The 26,627-nt window shown below is 32.8% G+C and overlaps 3 long non-coding RNA genes across 3 annotated transcripts; all 3 read left to right on the top strand.

Annotated features, from left to right (window-relative positions):
- The first annotated feature begins 1,582 nt into the window (after window positions 1-1,582).
- On the top strand, window positions 1,583-3,633 carry LOC143062455 (uncharacterized). The gene is made up of 2 exons (XR_012974759.1): window positions 1,583-1,878; window positions 3,245-3,633. It is a non-coding gene; the product is annotated as an uncharacterized LOC143062455 (long non-coding RNA).
- A 10,642-nt stretch (window positions 3,634-14,275) lies between these two features.
- LOC143064876 (uncharacterized) lies at window positions 14,276-18,042 on the top strand. Its single transcript, XR_012975341.1, has 2 exons — window positions 14,276-14,447; window positions 16,576-18,042. It is a non-coding gene; the product is annotated as an uncharacterized LOC143064876 (long non-coding RNA).
- Window positions 18,043-21,307: 3,265 nt separating this feature from the next.
- Window positions 21,308-24,438, top strand: LOC143064875 (uncharacterized). Its single transcript, XR_012975340.1, has 2 exons — window positions 21,308-21,434; window positions 24,086-24,438. It is a non-coding gene; the product is annotated as an uncharacterized LOC143064875 (long non-coding RNA).
- Window positions 24,439-26,627: the final 2,189 nt, after the last annotated feature.

Here is a 26,627-nt window from a genome sequence, read left to right as displayed (position 1 = left end):
TAAATCTTCTGCACACAACTTATATCTTGTTCCGCTAAAATTTAAATCTTGTACGCATAATTTTTAATATTTTGCCCACAATTTGAAAAAAATTCGCATTACTTTTTACAAGTTCTGTGCTCAGAATTTAATCTTGTGCACACATATTAAAAGTTGTACCAACAAGATTAAAAGGTGTGTGTGCACCATTAAAATGTTGAACACACAACGTGTTCTTTTTACAAGTGCGAAAAAGATTGAAAATTGTGCGCACAAATATTATTCATTTCATATTTTGCACTAAAGGGTCTGTGTGTATGAAGCAAATCTGTTTAATGGGAATACTTCAAATGAAAAATTAAGATTGTATAAAAATTCATTGTTCAAAATAATAATCATAATGTTCTGGAACAAATTCTTTGATAAAGCATGTCTCATCTGTATTTTAATTGAGTGTTTCATCATGATATAAAAAAAAATGGTTCATTTTAGTGAAGTAATAAAAGTATGTAGAAAGTAACTGTAAACATTAAAATAATCATGCGTGACATTAGCGGTAACGTTTAAATATGCAAATATCAGAAATTATCAGTAACTTGACAATTAGAAATATAGGCAAAACAAAGAAACCAGTACAATTATTTATGAGTCACTTCATTATAAATTACTACAACATATGATAGAAATTAAAAATAATTCGTATAATAACCAATAAAGATGGCTATATAGATAGAAATATTTGTTATTCATAATTTGTGGTAAATTCAGTTTCATTTTATATCATCATAGTTGCAGAGATCTGTGTAATAGAAGGTATGATTCTATTATTTTTTTTTATTATTTATATACAACAATAATGACCCCCAAAAAATACACATTTATACAACTTTCGTTCAGAAATTGTGCACATATAAAATTTCTTCTTGCATAATCATCATTGTGAACATTTAACCACATCTGAGCGCTTTTAGGAATAGGTCATGAATTGAGATCATATTAGTCTAGGACACATGTACATTTTTTATATGTGTCCTTAGTGCGTGTTTATCAAACACTTCCTAAACTTAGGAAACGTCAAATAATCTTCATATGATTAGGACACCGTCTTATGGTTATAACTGAAAGATATATTCTATGGAAAAAAAAAAACGCAGACTCAAATTCATTTATATATATATATAGTGCAAATCTGCATATACCATCTTAAGAAGAACCAGTGCAAGTTTCTTGGATTTCATATCAGTTCGTTTTCATAGATTCGACGCAAACTTTAACTATGTATCGCATCTTTGTTGGCTTTAAATAAAGTCGACTTATCGACTTAAGAAGAAACTTCTCTAGTTGAAAAATCCACCTGAGCTAAAGGACATTGTAGTATCTCCCTCTATAAACTTTTTATTATTTTTTTTTTATATATAAATAATATTTATGTTTAGTTGTAATATTTTTTATTTTTTTTTTAATTTGAAGTTTCCGTATTCAACCTTTATATTCTTATTCATCACAATTCATTTTATTTGAATTTTCTCTGATAAGTCCAATTTATTTTGGAACAATTGAACTTAGTTTCATCTAATGAATGTTCAAAGGTTCAAGACAAAACCCCCGTAACAGATGCAAAAGACAGAAATTTACGTTGTAGGTGCCATTTTGAATCGCATACATATGTATATAGCTCACAGCATTGATAGTAACTTTGATATTGTTTAATTAAACACAAAACACGTCCCCTAGCTATGTACATACAATTGGACAGGCAGCATATGCTTTGAACAGATGTTCTTTACACTGATATACCCGGTATATAAATTGTGACTTTATCACATAACTCCATTCATTTGATTTTTTAATAAAAACAAAAGATATATCGGCATTAATAATACAGCAATACAAACCACAGTAAGTTTTTTATATTATTTCCAAGAAATAGGCCAACTGTTGCTGTGTGAGCTAGCACATGAAATACACGATTCAATTTGTATGCCTAGACATATAGAGTCTATTTGTTTAACTTTTCCATGCCATCGTTCGGAATATAATGTTATATTTGACGTTTGACGTTAATCAATCATCAATCAATATTTTTACTAAATGTATAGAAATATAATCTACAGTGTACCAATTAATTTTCACTTAAACTTATGAGACTGTAAAAATTGAATTTAAGCGCGAGCACAATCTGATGCCTGATATTACTTATAAATATAATTATCAATATTATTATTTCTCGCTTGACGGGGGAAGTATTTTGGCTGTCATTCGGTTTATCGAGTAAAATATCGTGAAGGACTTCTAAAATTTATAACGTGCACTTAAACTTATCAAGTAAAACCAGGCTTCAACTACACAAATTAAAGAACATGTATATATCCATTGGAAAAGAAATCTAATCTTAGTGATTAAGTCTGGTCACGCCTTGATATTTCATGACCAATTTTGATTAAAAAATTAACAAAATCGTATAAAAATTAATCTGCATCTTTTCAAGGGAAAACCTTGTACATTTCACTGTATCATCTGACACACTAAAGATAAAAGTTTCAAATATACCATGACAAAATATACAATGGGATGTGACCATTATTATATTTAAAATGATTTCTTGATTAGCATTGGATAATGTGTCGCCTTTGGAATTTTCTATAACAAAAAGCATGTTTTCTCTACCTAAGTGAATAATGTTATTGAGGGGACCATTAATTGAACAGACTTATTTCCAACTTTTATAATTCAAATATTTTTTTCGTGACGTTGAATTGAATTGCTTTCACGATCTGGTCGAAATAGTTGATTACCGTTAATTTACGACAACGTTTTCAGATATACCACCTGCTTTACACAATTATAGTATAAGTTACATATTTATGCTGCGAACAAAAAAATCCTGTTCTTTAAGTCCTAAGTATCCAGTATGAGAGGATAAATATTCTGACTCATAAACTGTCTACATTTCCAGGTCTTCCAAAGTTTCCACGACTGAAATATTTACATCTTCCATGTCTATCAATTTACACACGACTAAAACATTCACATCTCAGGTCGATCGAAGAATCCACGACTGAAACTACAAATGTATATATATCTTTCAGATCCATCAAATGCTCTTCATCTTCTAACCGAGGGTTTTTGCTCGAAACTATCAAAGTCTTTCAGTTCTATCAAAATATCAATAGAAACCTTGGAAAAGTAAATATTAGTATACGTATTGAATACTGGGTTATAAGACCTAATACTATTCTATCATTATTTTGTTTTTGTTTTTTAGAAATGGCTATGAAGATTATTTTGTTTACCCTTGCTGTAACCTTCACTTACTTGAATCTGGTAAGTTCCGAAGAAGCAACATGCTCAACGAAATTCGAAGGTAAAGAAGTTGAGATTAAATATGGTGATACAGTTTGGCTGAACCCCTGCCTCTTTTGTTGGTGCTATCAAGACACTAAGGAAGCCGGATGTAACACTGTAGACTGTCCGACATGGAGTTGTGATGACGGCCTCCAACTGACATATCTGGACGGACAATGTTGTCCATCTTGTCTTCCAACTGATCAGTGATTTTATTTATGTTATAATTGACAAGACATTATGACTGCATGAATTTGCATTAAAATGTTTCACCTTGTTTCACTTTCAATAAAATACTATATGAATGAATGAATGCTTGTTCAAGATTTATTTATAAGCATCACATGAAAAAGAAAACGGAATCTCAATTTAAGGTGGTATGGGTGTCTTCCTCCATCTTGGATTGTAAAAAACAGAGAATCAAAGGTCCAGATTTTCCATCAAGTTAGCAAAATTTGATGCAGGAATGCAGATGTTTAATGTACATTTTCATTTAAATGTACCAATTTATAAGAATATAACTTCTAAATATTGATATTTTTGCAAATGTTTATTATTTTTGGTTGTTTTTATTTTTTTTAAATTGGCATTTTAAGGGGAGGTAACTCTAAAAAAAGTGCACTTTCTGAAGGATTCTGTATGGAATTTTCCTATTTTGTATTTTAGCCGGAAAAAAGTAAGGTGACCCTATCTTTTCTTTTGATATTCTCAAAGCAGTGTCTGAAAGCTATCTTTTCCTGAAGTATTTAACAGTTCTATCATTTTGTTTAGTTTCTAATCACAAAATGGTGTTTTTTCCTGTATAATCCATACAAAATGTGCCATTTTGTCCCGTCCTGTAGCTTGAGAAAATGCGCGGTGACCTATCATTTTTATTATATTTTTCAACATGTATCAATAGATACAACGTTTTGGCAAAGTATGAACAAATTCTATCATTTTTATTTTAGACTCCCATACCACCTTAATAGAAGAAAATGAGATCATTATTTGTTTTAGAGTGAAGGGATAAAAGAAAGAAGAAATAGATTTTCTCATTCATTTTTTTCATTTTGATGAAACACTAGTATTTTTGGACTTTGTTTTAACTTTCAAAATTCTCCGTTGTGATTATTCATTACTGGTCCTCCGTCATCTGTTGACTTTTATAAAAATGTCGACTGATGATTATGGCCGAGTCACGTATTGATAAATAAAAAAAGGGATAAAAAAAAAAATGTACAGATCTAATATTGCTGAATATTTTTGCTATTTAGAGTTTATCTGATTTTACTTTAAAATTAGTTTCCGTAAAATACACATTTTACTTTACTAATCATGTTGATAACATGTGTGCTAATCTGACACAAAGGCAATTTTGCTTTTTTGAAGAAACCCCAAAACAGCAAAACAGATATACAAATAAGCCAGATAGACGCCATTGAATGTCAAGTTCATGCCTTTTATTTTTTTGCTGAACGTAAAGTAGAGATAACATTTTAAAATATCATACATGAACAGCAAAATGCAATCTAGAAATAAGAAAATATATCCTGATTTGACTCCAGAAATGTGTTTTATTGTCCTTGAATGATGATTGTTATCCACATGTTTCTTGTTGCTAGATAATGTAGAAAATGAGATAGCATTATATCAAATTTGTACAAAAATGTTAGGCGAGCACTATGGGTTCCTTTGAACATCTACTTATACTCTTCTTTTTAAGAATAGATTAAATACAGCTATGTCATTAAGAGTATCGACCATTACTAGACCAACATGTGTTGTCAAGGAAGTTAAACTCCCTTCCCCATTGTCAGTTATAAAGAGTACATGTTCAGATATGAAAAACACTGTCTCATAGCTTTAGCAGACAAAATTAAAAAAAAAAAGTTTTTTCTATAGCATAGTCTTTTACAATCAAGCTTGTCAATATTTTCACTGTAAACAGCGGTCAATTTTGAATTCGATCATTTTCCTATATGAGGAAGAAGTGAAAAACTCATGTACGAGACTTAATTCCAAAGAAACAACAATAAATATATGTGACCTCCATTTTGTTAGTTGTTGGTTACGAATTTGTTTTATCTGATTTTTCATTCAATCAATCAATGTTGCATGTGTGAGTTTTCTATTTGCCATTACTTGGTTGTTTTGTCCAGTGATTTTATGATTCGATAACATCTTGGCATTTTTCATTGATTTTCATAGATTCACTTTAAGCATAAATCCAAATGATAACTGTAAATGTGTCACTAGCTTACAGGTACGGACCCAGGATTTGGTCGGAGGCACCGACAAGACAACGTAAGAGAGAGACTTGTTAAAAGTACGTGCATTAACCATATAAGTAGCTCCACATATGTGTGCTTCTTCCTGAATCCGCAACTGGTTTATGATCATGTGTGCTTTTTTCACATCTGGACAAAACATGTGTCTGGTCTGTTTGGTATACAAGGGTTTTTTTTATTTATGCATTCGTTCATTTCTTCCATTAACATGCGTGTGAGCGCAAAATCCTCTACTTAACGTATGACAAAAATTTAAATAGTAAAACATAAGAAAAAACTATAAAAGCCAATTGAAAATAAATGCTTGTCTCATGAGATTTACATAAAAAAAAACAACAACAAAAGACTTTAGACACAAAGTTTCGTTCTGAAAATGCTGAAAAATTATTGCGATAAATTATTAAACGTGTTGTTTTCCATTTTTTACATCATTGGGTCGATACATCTGCTGGTGGACTATCAGTCCCCGAGGGTATCATCAGCTCAGTAGTCAGTGCTTCGGTACTGACATGATTCAACAAACTTTACTAAAATTGTCCGTTTATAAATTTTGAAATTTTTATAAAACTAAGGTTTCAACTCCCTCAGGCAAAGTTGGCTTTAGATGAATTTGGCTATTTATTTTATGTATTTTTCACATATAGCTCTTCAACGATTTTGGGTACTTATCTATCTTCGAACAAAAATGTTTAACTTTCAGCGTTCCTGATGAAGGTAAATCCAGAAAAGCGCTTCGGACGCAATAAATTATTAAACGTGTTGTTTTTCATTTTTTTTATTGAAACCTAGTTCAAAGCATAACCCAACTAATAAATATCACGTATCCAAGACTAACCTATCAATCAATGCACATCAAATAAAAAGCGTAAAGACGTCACAAACCGTCTAGGAAAGCATAATTTTTGCTATGCCAAAATATAAGTATAGACAAAATGTAACATCGTAAGCTTTTAAATAGTTAAGTATCTTTTGATTTATTGATAATAAATAAGATCAATGTCTATACAGATAAAACAATACTCCGATACTCTTATTAAGGATATTATTTTAAATTTTTTTTTTTAAAAAGGAATGATACGTTTAGATGGATTGCATCTAAGCTTACGGACTCGTTTAACAACATCAACGTAATTACTAGGATCAAATAATTTAGTAAAGGTTTTAAGTCATTTATGGTGACAAAAATCAGTGACACAGCTATTTCTTTAATTGAAACCTATAATATTACTACAGAGAACATGGTTGCGCCTGTCAGTAGCATCTGGTCTTTGTTGCATGTCTTGTGTGATTTTTAATTCTAGTTTCTTTTATATATTTCGGAGTTTAGTATGACGTCCATTATCACTGAACTAGTATATGTTTTTGTTTAGAGGCCAGCTGAAGCACGCCTCCGGGTGCGGGATTTTCTCGTTGCAATGGCCGTCGGCTCTTATCTGCTCTTTGGTCGTGTTGTTGTCTTGAGTTTTTTGACACATTCCATTTTCAATTTTATGTTGGTAAGTGTTTTGATATAGTTAATGATCTTACACGCTATTTAAAGCGCGATGATTGCATATGTGTTGTTTTATTTAAAATGTGTAATGCTGTTACTCGACGGATTGCAGGGGTTATAATGCAGTATTATATGTAGGTAAAAGTGCAATGGTCTTGCAGATCGACTAACGAGTAGGCTTATTTATTCGTATTGTCTCTTAGCAGTATCACAATATTAGGACATTAGTGTCAGTATTCACCTAAAACAAAAACGAAAGAACTATGGATGATATGTCAAAATAACACTAGAAGACGAGGTGCATAACAAGTTGAAGAAATCAACAAGAGCCCCATTTTCAAGTTTTTGTGAGAGGCAAAGACTCAAATTGTTTAAAATACTAATGCAAATAAAACAATGCTTTGAAGCATTTTTTTTTTGTTTATTGTTGTTTGTCTTTTAGCCGTTATTTATATGAAAGTGAGATCTTTCATGGCAGAAAAACAAACTATTACGTTGACATGGTTTTAATCGTGATAGCAAGTAAAGTCCCTCAGCGTATGGTACAATTCAGGTTCAAAAATGAGAACTTCCTCTGTTACGTAATAATATTTCTCTGTACCTTTACATGAGAATCTTTCCTACTGACAAAATATACCTCTTGATATCTGAACAGTCAGCGTGCGTATGCCGCAAGTTCCAAAAATCTCTAAAATTTCACTTAACCCACGTGATTAAAACCTGGGAAAATAATTAATAAGATTAATAAAAATTAATATAAAAATTGATTTTTGAATATAACCAATTACAAATATCTACGTTTTCATTAAAAACTTTCTTTAAATATACAAATGCAAAAAATAAAATTTATTTTATTTCTCAAATGTGCTTCCGTTTGGATTCTAGCATTATCGTCTGCAGATCTCATATTTCTTAATCTACTACATGGTAACTAATTAAAACAACACACATGACCCCAATTCATTCGTTTACACGTGAATTCATTCTGTGAATCTTATCAAGAAATCTAATACACATCGGTCATAAAATGATCGTAAAAACATTATGAGCTTAACAAGATAGTACAATTTGACACAAAAAATATTGACGTCCAAATTACTATTTCACACTCCCCTACTTTGTGTTAACGTCCCCGATAACACTAAAAAATAAAAATATGTACAAAATTGCGAAAAACAAGAGCTATGCTAAAATTTACTTTTACTTCTTTAACTGTGAAACTTTATTTAAACCTATTTTTTAAAAGAATTATTCAAAAATTGAGCCAAAAGCAAATGAGACTGTGCCATATTAGCTAAAACGCTTGGATCGATGTTAGATTTAATACTTTGTATAGTCTCGTTCTAGCTGACAGATCTTGGTAAGTTTAATGGATTATGGTGTTTGCCTGCAGTTGTCCTTTGACTTCTTCTCAATGGCGGGTCATCATCATCATCATCATCATCATCATCCTCTATTGTAGGATCTGGTACTGATATGTTCTGTTCAATCTGATTTTCACTTTTGCAATTATCTGTATCCGAAGATAAAACATCGTCATTTTGTTGAGAGTCCGATGCTTCAGAATTCTCCTCATCCTCTTTTTCAATAAATTCCGGTAACGGTGATTCTATATCAAGAGGCTTCCCTATTTTTTCATCAATACGGTCGTCTATAATCTCTGGAACATGTTCCACTTCAATTGTCCTAGCTAGGGTTTCGTTTGTTCCATCCTCATCGTAAGTCGTAACGGGAGGATGCTGTAAAAGTATTACAAAATCCTCATCATCGCTGTCCTGTCTATCAACGATTTCTGACCGTTCATTCACTACACGACCACACGGTTGTGGACGATCAAAGTTAGGGTTTCTGTTTTTCACTAGATATCTAGCATCTAAAATCTCTCGTCGATAAACATACTTGGACTCTCCACGTCCAATAAGCGGTTCGACTTTATACATGTTGTCTTTCTTATCTATGATGCGATAAGGTTTGTCGTTCCAAGCATCTTGTAGTTTTGCTCGTCCTTTCGGGTGATTACGTAGAAATATTCGGTATCCAATAGGCAGTTCTTTATTATTTACATTGACGTTTAACTTTTGTTGTCGCTTTAACGCTTTCTGTTCCGTTTCCTCCGTAGCTATTTCAAACGCTTCCTTAAGAGTTTGAAAATGCTGAGTTACCCATTCGTCTCTCGACGAGTGTATTTTGTTTTCCAATCCCAATGTCATATCTACAGGTAACACGGGCTCTCTTCCGAAAAATAAGAAATAGGGTGAATAACCAGTTGTAGCATGAGGGGTGCAGTTGTAGGCATATACCAGTTCTGGGAGAAGTTCTGGCCATCGTCGTTTCCTATTTTGTGGTAAAGTACACAATAAATTGTGCAATGTCCTGTTAAACCTCTCGCAAACACTGTTACCTTCAGGGTAATAAGGTAATGTTTTCGTTTTCAGTACACCATACATATCGCAAAGTTCATGTATGACTTCGTTCTCAAAGCTTCTGCCCTGGTCACTGTGTATTCTCTGTGGAATTCCAAATCTTATTATCCACTCTTTTAGCAAAATATTCGCAACAGTTTTAGCTTTCTGGTTTCTAGTTGGTACCGCCTGTGTAAATTTTGTAAATACATCAGTCAAAACTAAGACATTTTCAAATCCACCAGTTCCTTTTTCGAATAGTGTGAAATCCATTGCCAATATTTCAAGTGGTTTCTTGGCAATTATTGAAGAAAAGGTTGTTTGTACCTTTCGTCCTAATTTTCCAACTTTGCATCTCTTACAAGTCTCGCAATAATCAACAATATCAGTGTACGTATAAGGCCAATAACACCTGGTTTTCAAAAGTGAGAAGGTTCTTTCAAATCCTTGATGACCCATGTCATCATGCACGGATTTTAATACCCTTTGTTTAAGCATTGACGGTAAGAGAAGTTGCCTGTTGTCTTTAGTTTCTCTATAGATTATCCCATCTTTTTCTTTCAGAGTTTTTATATCATTAACAAGCCGACGTACTTCCTTCGCTTCTCGTTAAAGTTGCCTTTTGGTGACTATTTCTTCTCCTTTCCAGTATATTAATAGTCTTCTGATGTGAGGGTCGGTTTTCTGTAGATTTGACTGCTCTTCTGGGTGAACAGTTGGTATTGCAGACGATATTATCGGTATACATGATAAAGGAGATGTTCCTATTTGCTCTTCCCAAACTACAGCAATCTGGTTTTGGATAGCGCAAGTCAAGTCAGACGGCAAAAGACTACTCGGACTTTTTAAAATCGTGGTTTCCTCTAATCTTGCTGTTTCAGGGGTATGTTTTGGCTTTCTACTGAGTGCATCTGCATTGGTATTGGACTTCCCAGAACGGTACTTAACATCAAAATTGAACTGCGCCAGTTCTGCAACCCATCTTGTTTCTGTAGCACCTAATTTTGCTGAGGTATTGATATAACTAAGGGGGTTGTTGTCAGTAAATATCGTAAAATTCGCTCCAATTAAAAGGTCTCGAAATTTCTCTGTCACAGCCCATTTCAAAGCTAACAGTTCAAGTTTCATACTACTGTAATTATCCATATTCCTCTCATTTTCTCGTAATGCTGTACTTGCATAACATAAGACTACGCGTCCGTTTTCTTGCTCCTGTGATAGAACTGCTCCTAGCCCTGTGAAGCTAGCATCTATTTCTAGTATATACGGTCTTTTAAAATCCGGATGTCCTAGGATGGGTGCAGTTGTAAGTTTCGTTTTCAAATCGTTAAAAGCTTTGTCACTTGTTTCATCCCATGCGCCAATTCCAAGTGGCTGGTTCTTTTTCCTGTTTTTGCCCTTTTCCCTTTAACAAATTATGGAGTGGACCTGCTAATTTAGCAAACTGTGGTACAAATCTTCTATAGTAGCCTGCTAATCCTAAAAATCCTCTTAGCTCGATGTCGGTCTTTGGTTTTTGCCAATCAGTTATAGCTTTGATCTTTTCGTCATCTGGAGCCATACCACGTTCAGAGATGAGATGTCCAAGGTACCTTAATTGTTCTTTAAATAACTGGCATTTCTCAGGTCTGATTTTTAAATTATTGGCTTTGAGTCTAGATAATACCATTTCTAAACGTTCCAGAGTTTCATTAAAATCTCTTCCAAAAACTAGTATGTCATCAAGATAGGTCAAGATAGTCTGGAACTTTTGGTCGCCGAATATCTTATCCATCAACCGCATGAAGGTCCCAGGACTACCAGTCAATTCAAACGGCATACGAAGATATTCGTAAAGACCACCTGTTCCTACTCTAAATGCGGTCTTTTCGATGTCCTCTGATGCTACCGGAAGTTGATGGAAACCATGCGCTAAATCAAGACTGCAGAAGTATTTGGCGCCATTTAGTGCGTCGAGCGCTTCTTCAATCCGTGGTAATGGATAGGCGTCCTTTCTTGTTTTAGCATTTAAACCTCTGAAATCTACACACATTCTTAATTTGCCATTTTTCTTTGGTATAATAACTACAGGTGCTGCATATGGACTTGACGACTCTTGTATAACACACATCTTTAGTGCATTTTGAAGGTATTCTCGCACTTCCGACCACTGGTTTGGCGGAATGCGTCTGTGCGGAATCCTAACTGGAATGTTATCCGAAGTCGGTATGTGGTGTTCTATTTTGTCGCAAAATCCAATATCGTCTTCGCTTTTACTAAAGGTGTCTTTATATTTTATTATTAAGTTTCTAACTTGTCGTTCTTGTTCTTCTGTCAGTGATCCAACCTCCATTTTCTTCAATATACCGTTACTATTGATGTCGACGGAACATGCAGTTTGTGTGTTCATTTCAGCAATTTGAAAACTTGGAGTGGTGATGTTAACTGCAGTACCAATCAATGTTCTTGGTCTAAAGTTTATATCAATATTACTGTAATTGCATATCTGCACGGGAATGCGTCCGGTATCCGTCACTGATACTAGTGTAGATGCTAGTACGAAGCCATTCGGCAGAGTTAATCCAGTATTTTCTTCCACTATACAATCCAATTTTTCTCCTTTTGGAGCTGGTTTCGTTTGCATCTCTATAATCTGTACACTTCCTCTTGGAATAATTATTGAATGATGATTTGGTATTCTTATTTTTCCTATGTAATCGTTCTCGTAAATTTCTTCATAAAGTGCCAAAATGTTTCCCCAGTTTTTCGGTAAAATTTCTATACTTTTGAAAATATTGGAGCCTATTACGCCAGGGACTCTTCTTTTTCTCTGTTTCAGTGTATCTTCGCTTGGATCTCTTACTACAAGGAATCCCATATTTTCAAAAGTATATCCCAAGGCCTTCAGGTTGCATTCAATATAGCCTAGGTAGCGTATGTCTCCACCATTTGCTGCTGATATTCGTAACATATCAGTTATATCAACCAAGTCTCCCAAATCTGCCATGTGGTTCCTATAGAAGGATTCAGTCATAGTTGACACCTGTGCTCCAGTATCTAACAAACTGCACATCTTTATACCATTGACTTCCATATTAGCTTCATATTCCTACTGCTTTAGATAAGCAAGAGCCTTTATTGAAAGTACCTGTAGTGTGGCTCTCCACAACAGGACTTACTCGTTTAAAGCGTTGTCCCTGCCTCGAGAGTTCTCCATTCTCCTTTGTGGACAATTTCTGTTTTTATGGTTGATAGAGCCGGAGGTCCAACATTGCAAAGGTTTTCTGTACTTATTAGTAGTATTTCCAGACTTTGATAGGATTGAGTCTATTTGTTGTTGTTGTTTCTCAATCATTGCCTCTTGTCTCTTGATAACTTCAAGTAAATTTGTAGAATCACCTGCTTCAAGGCTTGCCGACTGGACTTCCTGGTTTATTGTGGATTTCTTGTCTGCTACTAATCGTCCTAGCCAATGTACGGCTCTGTCTCTCAATTCAAAAATATTAAGTGCGGGACTCTCAATGTTTAACCAGCGAAGTTCTCGTCGTAACCCTTCGTCCTTCACTGATTCCGCGAATCTTCCCTTCAGAGCAGCGTCTCTACAAGCTGCAAACGATGCATCGTGTTGAATGATCTTATCATACAACTCGACCATATTCAAGGAGCATGATATTAGGTCTTCCTCCTGTTGATGATATGCATAAAATCTTTGTTGGAGCATTGGAAGGTTATCTCCGTCCCCAAATACTTTCAATAATATTCTTATAATTTCTTCTGGGTCTTTATTGGTTGATTCGCCTCTTCCAAGAATTTCCTGCCTCGCTTTCCCGGCAAGATTATCAACCATAAATACTGCAAAGTCTGTCTTACTCAGTTTTCGGTACGCCGCTTGTGTTCGAACATCAGACACCCATTCTGTAATTGAATGATCTGATGATGACGTCGGCCTATCCCTAAATCGGTTAACCCGTCTCGGATTCATCATTACAACCGGTTTTACGGAGTCAGGTGCATAGGAAACAGTATCTTGCTTCTTCATCTTCTCTTCCTGTTCTTTCACAATGACAGCTAACCTCTCAACTTCCTCACGCAATTGGGTCACTGCTTCTTCCTCACTCATATTGAAATTAAATTATTATCCTACTTTACTTTAAAATATTAAAATTTTAAGAAAATAAAATATTTTTCCTTTATGAACCTTTCAACCGTATATTTTTATATATTGTTTTATAACATACCAAATTTAAACCAATCAAACAACAACAGTTTGAGCTTTACACTTTCAATAAAAAGTTAAAATACAAAAATACTCATCATTTTTCACAATATTAAAACTTATTATCAATTTTCATATACGATTAACAGTCTTCTTCTTGGTACACTACACTACACTACCTCTTCGATCTTCTTTGTGTGGTATCTATTCTTCCTTTCTGGAACTGTACCATACATGTTGATCTTTCTGCTGAGGGACTTCTGCCATCCTGTCGACGACGCCAAATGTGAAAGTGAGATCTTTCATGGCAGAAAAACAAACTATTACGTTGACATGGTTTTAATCGTAATAGCAAGTAAAGTCCCTCAGCGTATGGTACAATTCAGGTTCAAAAATGAGAACTTCCTCTGTTACGTAATAATATTTCTCTGTACCTTTACATGAGAATCTTTCCTACTGACAAAATATATCTCTTGATATCTGAACAGTCAGCGTGCGTATGCCGCAAGTTCCAAAAATCTCTAAAATTTCACTTAACCCACGTGATTTTCTTTTTGTTATTTTTTGAATGGTTAAGGTGGGTTGTTTTACTACAAAAGTTACATACAACAATTTTTATGATGCTGTACACTGACAGATAAACCAAGTACTTCCGTTGGACGGAAGAGGTTCAAGCAAACTTAACTGATAACACTTCTGTATAATACTATTTGTATAATACTATTTGTGCCAGTTACGTGTTTACAATCAATGCTTTCTGTCTGGTAAGTTTTCTATATTGTATGCACATTATTAATTGTTCTTCTTTTTAGATGCTATTAGAAATAAGAAATATGATTTGAAGATCAATAAGTTCGTTTAAGTTTTTCAAGAATTATTAATATTTTTTTTTATTCCTCTGACGATTACTCTGTTTTTGTGTTTTAGAATTGTCTCTGTAGATTTTTTTATACTTTTTTTTAAAGGAATGCCTCTTAGGATTATATTGTTTTGTGTTTTAAATTTTTTTCTGAAGATTATTTTGATTTTGTATTTCAAGGAAGAGTATTGTTGATGTTATGTTTTGCAGACTAATTTGACTTTTTTTAATGTTAGCTCTGAAGATTATTTGGCTTTTGGTTTTTTATAAAATGCTCTGAAGAATAATTTACTTTAAAAAAAATATTATGAATTGCTCTGAAGAATAATTTACTTTAAAAAAAAATATTATGAATTGCTCTGAAGAATAATTTACTTTAAAAAAAAATATTATGAATTGCTCTGATGACTATTTTGCTTGTTTTTTTTTTTTTGTTGTTTTTTTTTAAATTGCTTTAGAGATTTTTTTTTTGTATTTTGGGGGAATTTCTTTGAAGAAGATTGTTGCTTTTTTTCTTTGGAATGGCTCTGAAGATTATTTTGCTTTTGTTTAGAAAATTCTTTTTTTTTGTCTCGCCTGTAGTGCGAGACATAAATGTTAATATTCGGTGGCTGTGGCGTAAACTATGTGTGTAAAGCTTTATAATTCAGATAGTAAAAAGACCTGGATGCTTTATACTTCTAAACCAATACCTTATGTTACTAAGTTTTGGTCTGTCATATATTCATTGTCTTTGACCTCATTTTCATGGGTCAGCGAGTGTTTAAAAAAAAAGGTTCATTTTGTCATGCGAATATCTCACTTTTTATGAGTAGTTGGCGAAATATATTTGGCATATGGGTCCAATGGAACGTCTACACGTTCGTCAGAAAGAGTTCACATGAATTCGACCTCATTTCGTGAATCAGGGATCCAGGTTAAAGTTATATAGAAGTGAGAGGTTTAACTAGCTTTAAAACCAGGTTTAATCCAACATTTTCTACATAAAAAATGCCTGTACCAAGTCAGAAATATGGAAGTTGTTATCCATTCGTTTGATGTGTTTGAGCTTTTGATTTTGCCATTTGATTAGGGACCTTCTATTTTGAATTCTCCTCGGAGTTCAGTATTTTTCTCAAGTACTATGAGCAGTAAGACAACTTTATATGCAGTATGGAATTATTGTTAGGGTACATGTCAGTCTGGCAGGTTTCATCTGACCTTGACCTCAATTTCATGGTTCATTGGTCAATGTTACGTTTTTTGTGTTTGGTCTGTTTTGTAAGTACTATAAGCAAAATATGTCAACTATATTTAGTGTATGGAATTATCGTAAGGTGTACATGTTGGTCTTGCCGGTATCATCTGTTCCTGACCTCATTTTCATGGTTCGTTGGTCCATGTTCATTTTTTGTGTTGTGGTTGGTTTTCGAATACTAATAGCAATAGGTCAGCTTCTTTTGGTGTACGGGACAATTACATTTTGTACATGTCTATTTGACAGGTATTATCTGACCTTGGTCAATGATAAGTTTTCCTAAATTTTTTCTTCAGTCTGTTAGATACTTTAAGCAACAGTTCAACTATAATTGGTGTATTGTATGGTTGTAAGGTGTACATTTGTCTGGCCTGGTTCATTTGACCATGACCTCATTATCACAAAACATTGATAATGTTAAGTTTAAGCGATACTTTTAGTAAATCCCTCATGTTACAAACTTTCAACATATATTCAACGATAAGTAAAATAGGAGAGTCACTTCAACGTGTGAATTCTTGTTATGAATTGCTATAAATATTTTTTTTTTTTTTTTTTTAGTTTTTCAATGAATTATTTTGAAGATTATTTGCTTATTTTTTATTTTTAGGAATAGCTCAGAAGATTATTTGGTCTTTAGGATTTTTTGTTCAGGAACTACTGTACATTTTGTTTTTATTTTTTGAAAGGATTTGATACGAATATTATTTACTAATTCTTTTTGGGAATGTTTTTTGCAGATCATTTTGTGTTGGTTACTTTTAAAATGATTGGCTTCAAGGTTTTTATTTTTCAGAAATGGCTTTGAGGAATATTTTGTTTGCTCTTGTTGTTATCTCAACTTATTTGAATCTTGTAAGTTCAGACGGAGGTACATGTAAAACTACATTTGAGAACAAAGAAGTAGAAATTAATTATGGCGATACAGTTTGGCTGAACCCTTGCCTTTTTTGTTGGTGCTATGAAGATACCGAAGAAGCCGGGTGTAATACTGTAGACTGTCATTCATGGAGTTGTGATTACGGTCTCAAACTGACATATCTGGACGGACACTGTTGTCCTTCTTGTCTTCCAACTGATCAGTGATTTTATAGCATTGATATCATATAACAGTTAGCCTCTATACAACTATACACATGGAAAAAAGTATTGCAACACCGAATTGAAATTCAAGTTAAAAAAACGCTCTTTAGTTTTTTGGGATATAATTTGTTGAAATAGAACTAGTTAAACATTACTTAAATCTCACCTGAGTTTAATCAATAAATATCGACTCGATAAGTTCTTATCTGCACATGCAGCTACTGTACCCTTACACAATAAAACAGATGTTTTTATCGTCATTGTTTTCAACACTATAAATAACCAAGTTTATAAAGTTATGTGATTGACACCTTGTAATGGGTCCTCCACAACTCTTAACTGCAGCAAGAGGGCAGATTATTAGCATGAGAGAAGCAGGTATGTCGCTGTGACAATTGCACGTATTGTTGGTCATCACCATTCCACTATAAGTCGTTTTGAGAATAAAAATCAGGCAACAAACGACGTTAAAGACCTTCCGAGATCAAGAAGAACCCCTATTACATCTGTTAGGGAAAATCAAGCATACTGAAGGTTGAAATTGGTCAGAAGGAACCCATTATAAGCAATACAATTATAAAAAGAGAGCGGTTGACATACAGGAGACTTTAAACAAGAACAGTTCGAGATCGATTCATCGCTTCTGGTCATCGTGACATAAGACCATTTCGGAGACCTTTGCTTTCGAACAGACATACAGTGGCTCGTGTCCAATGTAGTGCAGAGCTCGACAAAGTTGGAAATTAGCATCTTGGAGGAAGATCCATTGTTCCAATGGAATTCGGTTTATCTTCCTTGGCCCGATCATAGCCCGGATTTGAACCATATCGAGCATATATGGGACCCTATTTGGTGTTAAGTGCGCGAAAGGACACTCCCAGTTCAAACACGTCATGAAATAAACATCAGGAATGGTTGCGGTTACCTCAGCAACAAATTAGTCGAGTGGTGGCAGGAATCAGAAGACGTTAAGAGGCGGTTATCCGTTTGAATGGAGGCTGCGCCAAGTTCTAATTCTTTGGCGTATAACGATCAACCATGATGCCAACAATCATCTTAAGATTAATTTTGGAATGACTGACATTGTAAAGATCGACTACAGTATAAGTTGTCACAGTTGTACAAAAAATACTTCATTTTGTTATCAAAATTGTGGTTAGATAAAACATTTTTTTTCATACATTTTTTTATTCGTTTTAATGCCAACGTTATCATTAAGTATGTCTCAATATTATTTTGCAAATATTTTATCATAGCCTATCCAAAATAAGAGGCTGATTTTTTTAAAAATCAAGGTGTTGCAATACTTTTTTTCATGTGTATATATGAGTTGGCAAGTAAAATGTTTCACTTTCTTTCTTTCTATTTTACTTGTAATATGAAAGAGTACACATCCAAGATTTACAAATACATAGATTACTTGGTTAAAAAACATAGTCTCACTTTACGAAGACAAAAAAAAAAGGCAAAAGAGGGGCTAAAGATACCATAGGGACATTAAAACTCATGTGTCGAAAATAAACAGACAACGCCATGTCTAATAAAAAATAAGACCACTAAACAAACAATATAGAACACTAAAGACGGAGCAACACGAACACCACAAAAACTGGGTATGATCTCAGGTACACAGGAAGGGTAAGCAGATCCTGCTTCATGTGTATCCCCGTCTTGTTGCTCATGTTATTACGAACCCGGTAATAAGTTTAATTCGGTAGGTCACAATTGGGAAAATGGTATGTGATTGTAGTTACGACATTAGGAACATATTCGTTATCATCTGTGACACTGATATTCCATAACGATGAACCAACTAGTGATGACATCCGTCAAACGTACGAAGGACATACTTTAACTTCATCACTTGGAAATATAAATCCGTTTCCAAAAAAAAACATTGTTTTGCTTCCATTACGCTATTGGTCGATTTTATTTTTTGACAAAATTTACAAAAAAACGACAATTTTAAAAACAACTAATGAGGTCCGAGAACACAATTAATTCGTAGTGCATTTCTTTTAGAACATAAATGAAAATTAAAAAATTCCCACCTGCGCTTTCTCAATGAAATTTTTACAGTGTGTTGTACTACTTTTGGGACAAATTATATCAAAATTATAGAAAACTTCATCGCCTCTAACTCAAAATATGGACAATTTTGTGTTTAGGGTGTCTTGAAATCTTTTGACAGCTTCCGAAGTGCTAATTTTTAACCTTTTTCAGCTGGACCAAATCACTACTTTTCTGTAAAATTCTGGACCCAAATTTTTTTACAGTGTAATTTCACCCCCTACTTACAATTTGAGGCATTAAACATGGAGAAATAAATTTGGAAGAGGTATAAAAATTATTGGCAAGTAACCCACTGTTAACACTAGGGACTATATTCGTGAACAACGAAAATCAAGGGACGACAATTGTGGTCTCGGACCATGATGCCAACCTCTCATTTAAATGTAAAGACAATGTTTCCCGTCAATTTGTTTTTTTTTAAATCATACAATTTCTTCGTTATTTGTAAAGCGAAATTCTGTCCCATATTAAGAAATCGGTAAAATGTATACATTATCCTTTCATTTACCACATACAGTATATGTAAAGTAAAATTCAAATACACGGTATCAAACTTAAAACTAATCTCAAAAGGTTCCTAATTTACAGTGTCGTGTTTTCATATCTAAAGCATTGATTTGAGAAGTAAACACATTTTTCTTTTTTTTTTCTTTTTTGAGATTTCAATAAAACACTTTTAAAAAAATAATAATAATAAAAAACAATATTTCAACCCGTAATTTACAACATGAGCATAACTTGATTAGCATATTGAATATTGAACAAATTTGAATTTTTTCTTAGTACTTTGAAAATTGTGTGGAGATTTTAATCCAAATTTCCGCAAAAATAATTTGAATCCTGTGATCATTTACGCGGAATTTAGTTTCTTTCCGACAGGTTTTGATTTTCATAATCATATGCACATACATGGCAAATGAAAAGTTTTCAAAATAGTGCATCTCATTTTGTTTAATATTAAACACTTTTTGATCAATTTCATTCCAAAGTCGTGTATCGTTTCTTTTGTTGACTAATATATTATCTGTAATGTTTCTGTAACGGTCAACCGTCATGATACATGAAATATGTCTGTTTATCAGTTAATTCTTGTTTGATAACTTCCTCTATCAGACACAAAATTAGTCAATGAGTATTCATGTTTGGAAAAGAGGGACGAAAGATACCAGAGGGACAGTCAATGCTTGGAATAGCGAAACAATCTTCAATATAAGTGTGTTGATACTTGTATATATTTTTAACAATTAAAGACACCTTAACAGATATTCTTCCTAAGGTGGTTACTGCTGATACTCAAACTCTATAAAACGTCATTAGTGTCTGAGCAGAATGTTGTTGAACCAAGGTTGTGTCAAAGAATGTCTCGTTCTTTGTAAAAAACTTCGTCGGAAAATACCAAGACCTTGTTGATAAGTATTCCGTATCACTTAACAAATGATGCACGATGGGCTTGAAGTATAGATTTTAGGTACTGACGTTGTTTATCATCTTGATTAGGTGTTACAGTGTTCTTTTATTTGTCTTTTAAAATTTGTACCCTTTGCTGTTTAGTCTATTTTTGATATTATCTTTTTGGCGTGGTTCATTACTTCTACAGTCCGCCATTGTGTAAATTTTTTATGGTCATTTTTGGTTGCTCTTCTTTCGTATTTACCTATGTGTTTTGTTCATATGCCATTTTTTCTTAATTCACACATTTGTTTGTTTTTACAGGAATTAAAATATCATAACACAATCCTGAATGTTGTACCCGTAATTTTAACATGTTTACCTTTTATGTCTGTTTGTTATGTTCATGCATTGTTGTCAATATTAATGTTAAGCAACTGTCATACAAGTATGAGATTAAGCTAGCTATAAAACAAGGTTTAATCCAGTATTTTTTTACACAAGGAAACGCATCATTCATTTTATTTTGTAAGTTATATATGAAGATGACTGTTGTACTAACATGTACTTGAATTTATAAGGAATAACACCCTATTTCAAGGCAAATACGTGTATTAATATTTGCACTGTTGGGGTCTCTAGTGTCAAACTTATTTATCTTTAGACACGGAATGATTCAGTTTATTGATTTCAACGATATTTGTGAAACACAATATTTGGTGTATCATGTATTATCTTTATTTTTTTAGTGTATGGTTCGTCATGACACAAAAATGTATCCCATTTAGTGAAACGTAAAAGTGCGTAAAAATCCATTTTAAAACACTTTGTAATATTTAATTGGGACATTTAGCGGTTATGTTGAAATATGAAAATATCAGAAATATTAAGTAACTTGACATTTAATCATACAAGCAGTACAAAAAGTCAGTTAATTATACATGAGTAACTTCATCCTATATGACTACAATTAAATGTCATTCGTTATCACTAATAATTGTGTCTATAGATATGTAATTATATGTATATTTGATAGTCATAACTTCTACTAAATCTTTTATTTCTTTTGATATCATCAAATTTGGAAAAACCTGTGTGATTCAATTCAAGGTATGATTTGAAATTTTTTATTCATCATACATATTTTAACACAATCATGGACAAATACGTATACAATTTTCGTGCACGAATTCAACAACTTTCGATTTGTGCAGAGATCAAATCTATTGTTAGAGCCCTCATTGTGAACATAAAGTTTGGCCGCACGGTGCTGGCTTGATGAATGACATTAGCATGTCGTAGTGTTCAATTGTATTGTTAAATTGGGTATTTATCTGTCCTAACGTTATCCATTTATTTGTATTGTAGTCCTGTCATGTAATGTTGCCATTTTAGTGTTATACCGGTATTTAACATTGCCATAAAAGGTTTGGCTAGCAACAAAACCAGGTTCAACCAACCGTTTTTTTTTTTTTTTTCTTAAAATGTCCTGTACAAAGTCAGGAAAATGGCAATTGTTATCTTATAGTTCGTTTCTGTGTGTGTTCCATTGTAGTTTTGATTTTTTGTTGCACTTAAGTGGTTCTGTTGTTTCGTTGTATTCCTCTTATAGTTGATGTGTTTCCCTCAGTTTTAGTTTGTAACCCGGATTTGGTTTCTCTCAATCGATTTATGACTTTCGGAACAGCGTTATACTACTGTTGCTTTTATTAGTGACAAGACGAATATCCCCTTTTTTTATGAAACAGCTGCAAATGTTCATTCCTATTTCGTTACTCTAATTCTGTGCATGTCATGCTAAGCTGAAATGCACATTCATGAACAATGTGTACGTCATCAACTTTTTTATTTGAAAAAAAAATATAAAGTGAAATTCCAAAACATATTTCAATGAGCCGTAAAGTTTTCTTGTAGTATTTAAAAAAACCCAACTCTAAACCGTTTTAGATTTTAATCAAAATTGACTTTGAACTAGCTGTCGGTAATTTGCAATTTATCTAAAGTCTGTTTTTGTTTTTTTTTTTTTGTTGTTTTTTTTTTTTTGGGTGGGGGGGAGTATTTTCTGATGTGCTTCTAGTTGATCCAGTGAGTCTTCCCTTTTCTTTGGTTTTTAATTTTATCGGAAGGTTGACGACTAATTTTCCCTGAAGTTACTTTACACTAGTGCTATTTTTAACACTTCTTTCAATTTTAACTGAATTCATGGTTTCACAACCCATTGTGTGTTTTTAATAGTGCTAATAATAACAACATTACTTAATTCTAAATAAATTACAAAATTATAAATGCCCTTAAATACACAAATACAACAATTTTGGTAGATTTGGCAAATTGTCAATAGCAACATGTAGCGCTGAATAGCATTTTTATATCATAAGAAAATCTAAAATAGTGAAACAATGTTTGAAGAACTATTGTCTAAAGTATATCAAAAAGATTGTTTGATATTCAATTTCCAGTAACTTTTACTCCTGTGACTGGAACCAATACAGGGGAAATTGACACTACCGTTTTGTTGGCAACCATTTGTCCATTAAAACTTTCTATTTTTATGAATTGTGGTCGGTAAGTTTGATAATTTTATGGTTATCTACCAGGTATCTGACAAAAGAACATTATAAATGGTTGGTCGCAAGATTAAAAAAAAAAATAAAAACAGTGTTAAATGATTGTTTCGGCAACTTATTCAATCCCAATTTATAAAAGATCATTAATGGTAACATTTACTATTAGATACATGTATATATATATATATATATATATATATATATACCCATCGGATCGCCATCAATGATGGTGATACATGGCTGAGTACATTGTTGGGTTGATGTTTAGACGAGTTATATATATATATATATATATAAGTGTCTTTGGTACTATTAATAAACTCATCATAGATACCAGGATTAAATTTTGTATAAACGCCAGACGCGTTTCGTCTACAAAAGACTCATCAGTGACACTCGAATCAAAAAAGTTAAAAAGGCCAAATAAGTACGAAGTTGAAGAGCATTGAGGACCCAAATCCCTAAAAGTTGTGCCAAATACAGCTAAGGTAATCTATTTGGTGTTTTTTATTGTTAATTGTTGTATGTGATTTATTTTGAGAAGTTTTCCCATTGTTTGTGTCAGTGGCAGGCAAGTACATGTATCATAACATAAACTTTGGTTAAACTATTGGCCCTTTTTGATTTAACGATACCAGCCGTGTTGTCCTGAATACGCATTTTGACAATTCATGTATTTTCAGACATACTCATGACATTGAATTTGTAAGTGATATCTTGAAATAATTTTAATTTTGGATGTAACGCGTCTTCTGATTGGCTGACGTCGTGTTGTTTCAGCCCATAGACATAATTTTGTCATGTGACCGTGACGTCATCAACGTTTTTTCATGATTTACTCCGGTTTAAAATGGATTTTAGAATTAAATTATAAGAAATAACTGTAACATTTTTTCTGTCTATTCGAAATAACATAACAAATGTAGTGCACACTTTAAAATAACCCGTTACGCGCGTTATTCAGTGTACATCACATTTTTTTATGTTATTTCTTCATAGACAGAAAAAATATTACAGTCATTCCTTAAAGAAGTTAGAATAAAAAATATGGAAACATTAAATGATTTCATCATTAAAAATTAAGACAATTTTTTGTAACAGGAATCTCTTATAGAATCACACAGTATTTTCATATGCAAATCTTTATCAGAAGCATCTGCCTTATGCATATTTTTTTTTTTTTTTATCTTCAAGGAATATGAAACTGCTACATTTGTTAGTTATAACGATCACAACATATGTAATACATGCTGAACCTGTCATTGAATATTGCTGGACAAAGTTTAACGGAGAATATAAATATATCCAGTTTGGAAGAGAGATGTGGTTTGATCCATGTTATTTTTGTTGGTGCTATGAAGGCGGAGACCCAAGGGACCGTCCAACAAGAGCAGGGTGCAACACGGTAGATTGTCCATACATAGAATGTCCTCCTGGAACACAATTACAACCCGTCAAGAACAAATGTTGCCTCGAGTGCATGGCTATTTAATGTCAAATTAAATAGTTGTACAAGTTTTTATTGTTTGAATAAATATGTAAAGTTGTCCTATTATTCTCAATCTATCATTCTGAGTATATGGCAATTATCCGTTTGATTCGAAAGAAATTCGCATTGTAAAGCTTAAGATTTTTTTGATATTTACATATATATATGTATGTCAATGTTACAGACAAAACTACTAAAACTAGTACTCTTAACAAAAATTGCATGTAAACTTTTCTTATCACAGTTTTTTTTAAACATCTAGCTTTCGATATGATCATGACGATAACTCCAGAAATAACAAAGTTCAGAAGCGAGTGTCAAAGCATAATGATGAATTGAAGTTAAGCATTTCGAAATTGTGTATTGTAAGTTTCAAAATCATGAAACATTTAAAAAGTAAAATCACAAAAATACTGAACACAGAGGAAAATCTAATCGGATAGTCCATAATCACATGGCAAAATCAAATGATAAAACACATCAAAAACGAATGGACAAGAACTGTCATATTCCTGACTTGGTACAGGCATTTTCAAATGTAGAAAATGGTGGATTAAACCTAGTTTTATACCGCTAAACCTCTCCCTTTGATGACAGTCTCGTCAAATTCCGTTATATTTACAATGATGCGTGAACTAAACAGACATAATAAATAAAATAGTCAAAATATGGGTACAGCAGTCATCATCGTGTAACAATTTTAAAAGGAACACTGTAACAGAACACAAAAACATCTATCTACAAACACATTCATTGATTCGCGTATCTAACGTCAGAGAATTTTATACGTCACATATTTTTGTTGTTCGATGTATATACAAACAATTTTAAAATTTCACATGGGCAATGTTAGCATACAGGGTTAAAAAATCAAAAGTATGTAAGAATTAATTTCAGAAATAGACCGAGATTTAAAATAGTCCAAAAGTTATATAGAATTTACAAATATTTCATTCCACTACGCGATTGAATAATTTAGACTTTTGTGGTACAACGTATTTTCTAATTCATAATAGAAATATATTATGACATATAATAGAACAATATCACAGATAAAGTACAGAGTCACGTTATAAGAACCAAAGAAACACAAAAAGTCGCATATACAAAACACACCAGCAAAAAATGAAAGATAATACAAACACATTGACGGGATGTACAAGTACCGAGCCACGTTAAATGGATATCACATAAAACAACCCAACAGTAAAAGTAATTTTAATAATAGAACAAAGACAAATGAAAGAACAATATAACACGTTGTTAAGATGATAAACAACATCAGTACGCAGAATCTATCCATCAAGACCATCATGTATTATTTGTTAAGTTAATACGGAATATTTATCAACAAGGTACCTTCCGATGAACTTTTTTAGAAAAAGGACGAGACGTTCTTTGACATACTCCTGGTTCATCAACTTTCTACTCAGACACTGATGACGTTTTACAAAGTCTGAGTAGGAGCTGCAAGCTCTTGAATATCGAATAAGTTGGGAAATATATATCCCATATGCAGGTGAAGTTTGTATATTGCTACTAAGGTGGGGGAAATTTATAATTTCAAAATTAAAATTATTAATAGCAATTAATAAATGGTGAAACTGTTTGAAAAAGGACGAGACGTTCTTTGACATACTCCTGGTTCATCAACTTTCTACTCAGACACTGGTGACGTTTTACAAAGTCTGAGTAGGAGCTGCAAGCTCTTGAATATCGAATAAGTTGGGAAATATATATCCCATATGCAGGTCAAGTTTGTATATTGCTACTAAGGTGGGGGAAATTTATAATTTCAAAATTAAAATTATTAATAGCAATTAATAAATGGTGAAACTGTATGAAACAGGCAAAATATTCCTTTATAAAATGAAAATAATACTTAATAAATGTTATGCGTCGTGATTTACTTTCATCAGACACATCTTAGAGCCAAAATATTTAGCCATTCTATAAGATCCGAAACGTATGAAGGGCTTTATGACTATAAAGGACTTTAAACTAATATCAGAACTGGGTTCAATATTGCAAAGGGAGTTAGATCATACTCTATTCATTACTTTTCGGTTATATCAATAGCAACAAAAAATGCTGCGTGATTATATCAATAGCAACAAAAAATGCTGCGTGATGTGATGCCATTATCATTTGTATTTTTCTGTGAAATAAACAAGAAAAGTTCAATAAAACTTATGATAATTTATCTAACTTTGCGGTACACATATATTCTGGATTAACTGCAATTAA

The sequence above is a fragment of the Mytilus galloprovincialis genome, chromosome 2 (assembly GCF_965363235.1).
Source record: "Mytilus galloprovincialis chromosome 2, xbMytGall1.hap1.1, whole genome shotgun sequence".
NCBI lineage: Eukaryota > Metazoa > Mollusca > Bivalvia > Mytilida > Mytilidae > Mytilus > Mytilus galloprovincialis.
This window is presented reverse-complemented; position numbering and strand designations above follow the sequence as displayed.